Raw genomic sequence first — 2,824 nt, 5'->3', positions numbered from 1 at the left:
AAAAGAAACACGTAAAGAGCTGGAGAGGCTGCAGAAATACAGCGATGCAGAAGCCCTCAGCGCCTCAAACATCGCCACCCAAGTGAGAAATAATATCAAGAGAAAGGAGAAGAAACTGCTTCAGCAAGATTATGAGGAGCTGCAAGTGGCACATATCATCAGCCAAGAGAAGTTTGAAGCTGAGCTCCAGGTGGAGAAGGAGAAGAACAAGGTTCTCCAAGAAGAACTGGAGAGGATCAGAGCTTCATACCATGAGGTCAAACTGAGGTATGAAACTGATGTTCTCACAGCCAGGCAGCAGGCTGACAACCTTCAGCGGGAGCTTGAGGAGGCACACAAGTCCCATGCTGACAGGCAGACACAGGACCTGCACCTGATCAACACCTTGAAGGCTGAGCAGGACACCCTTCGTCTAAAGATGGCAGAGGAGATCGAAACCCTCCAGGAAAACCACAGTCAGAAAGTGTGGCACTTTCAGAGAAAGGTGGTGCAGCTGAAAACTCGACTCCACCTTCAAACATCACTCAACCAGAAACTCTTTAATGAGCTGAAGAAGGCTGAGGAGAATGAGGAGGCTGAGGACAAGCCTGAGAAGGCTGGAGAAGCCTGAGAAGGCTGACGAGAAGCCTGAGAAGGCTGACGAGAGCCTGAGAAGCGCTGAGGAGAAGCCTGAGAAGGCTGAGGACAAGCCTGAGAAGGTGACCAGAAGCCTGAGAAGGCTGACCAGAAGCCTGAGAAGGCTTGAGGAGGAGGAGGCTGAGGAGAAGCCTGAGAAGCTGAGGAGGAGAGGCTGAGGAGAAGCCTGAGGGGAGGGGAGGAGGCTGGGAGAGGCCTGAGGAGGAGGAGGAGGAGGAGGCTGAGGAGAGCCTGAGGAGGAGGAGGAGGCTGAGGAGAGCCTGAGGAGGAGGAGGAGGAGGCTGAGGTGAAGCTGAGGAGAACCCTTCTCATCAGAAAGCGCTCCTGTCGAGAGATGTTAACTTCCGTGGCGGCCTGGCGTCTCTGTAAGTGGTTGCACTTCCATCTTTCTTATTTTTGGATCACTTTTGCTACAGTATTTGACTGATATGTAAAGCTTTGCTGCTCTTCTTTAGCCCTCACCTTTTTGTGTAAAGAAAATGATTTCCTTTCTCAGATTTTGTGACATTTCTTTTCCATGGGGAGCCATTGCTGACAGTATGAAATGGGAAGGGCTTTTCTTTGTTAAGTAATGTCCTTTATAGTCACCTCTCTGCTGGACAACTCTTGAATGAATGAATCTTAGACTCACTGTGGTTGAATGCTTGTCAATTAGAATTTTGTAGTTTTAATTGTGCTTTTTCTCTAAGACTATTATTGGGCGTTACTCATTTTTGCAACATGGGTGAATGAATTTGTTAGGAAAATCACTTTTGTGTGTGTGCAAATTAACAAATCTTGTTTGCAATCAATGGCCCACATTTGTGGGAGTATTTTGTAGTATAGTATCTCATAGTAAAATGTTGATTCTGAAAGGAAACTAAAGTTTTCTGACAAATGTAGTGGGGTGTATTCCTTTATGCTGAGCACTGTAAACCCAATAAAGTATTATTGTATTTATTATACCCGGGATGTGTAAATAGCTGAACATACTATTTTTCACTGCTGTATTTACTTGTAATTTGTATTCCCCAATGCTGACCTCTGCACAATATACTATGTAATGATTGATTGCTATATTTTCATCAAAATGAACAATGATCTGTGAATTTATAAATTAGACCAACTTTGGGTTACTGTGACCAAAACCCCAAAATCATTTTTCCATGTCTATTTTTGGGCTATATTTATGGCCATAACTGATGATTATTATTTGTGATGTGTCAAATCAAACAACTCATTCTGTTGTTCATATCTGTTTTTGACTCAGAGAGGCAATTCTATGTTTGTCCACAGATTCTTTCAAACTCCACAACTACAAACTGGTAAGAAATTGAACAATTTTCTGCAGGAATATTTGAGAGGTGTTGATCGACATTTTAAAATCCATTAAATAAAACCCTGATGAATGGACATTCACAGTGCATCTGCAGTAGAGCTATGGGTAACGGTCACCAGTTAAACAAATGCATGTATTTGGTGGGACGAAACCAGAGTACTTGGGTGAAACCCACACAGGCATGAAGAGAACATACCAACTTCACACAGACGACAGGTTTTGCCAATTTGAATTTTTATTTAGAGTTAATAATTGGATTTTAAACTGCTTACTGTTGGGGCAATTTAGAGAAATTAAAAGTGTTTGGACTGTGGGAGGAAACCGGAGCACCCGGAGAAAAACCCACGCAGACCCGGGAGAAGATGGAAACTCCACACAGGAAGTGGGGTTTAAACCAGAACCTTCTTCTGTGAGGGGACATGCTATCCACTGCCCCACCACCGTGCTGCCCTTAATTGAATATTTTTTGAAGTAATTTTGTTAATGGATTTATGTTTGTGATGCTGATGTTTAGGTTTTCACAGCATATTTTGGTTTGCCAAATTGTCTCAAGTCAAATTTCCACTGTGAAGAGTCATTTTCTGTTTTTCCACTTTTGTGGTTCCTGATCCCAGAAAGTTGCGGGATTGTTTCCAGAATGAACTTTTCTTTTCATATCTGGGATGATCTCTGCAGAGACTTCAGTCTTCTCTGTGACTGCAGGATCAGAGAGGGGATTAGGGAGGGGATTTCCTCCTGACTGCACAGGTTGTCTTTGTGCTTCACTCAGCCTCCTCCTCCTTCCTCCCTCTCCTCAGGGTTCTCCTCAGCCTCTCTCCTCCTCCTCCCCCTCCTCAGGCTTCTCCTCAGCCTCCTCCTCCTCCTCCTCTC

The sequence above is a fragment of the Mastacembelus armatus genome, chromosome 13 (assembly GCF_900324485.2).
Source record: "Mastacembelus armatus chromosome 13, fMasArm1.2, whole genome shotgun sequence".
NCBI classification, from domain to species: Eukaryota; Metazoa; Chordata; class Actinopteri; order Synbranchiformes; family Mastacembelidae; genus Mastacembelus; species Mastacembelus armatus.
The sequence above is the reverse complement of the archived record's forward strand: the minus strand, read 5'-3'. Positions refer to the sequence as shown.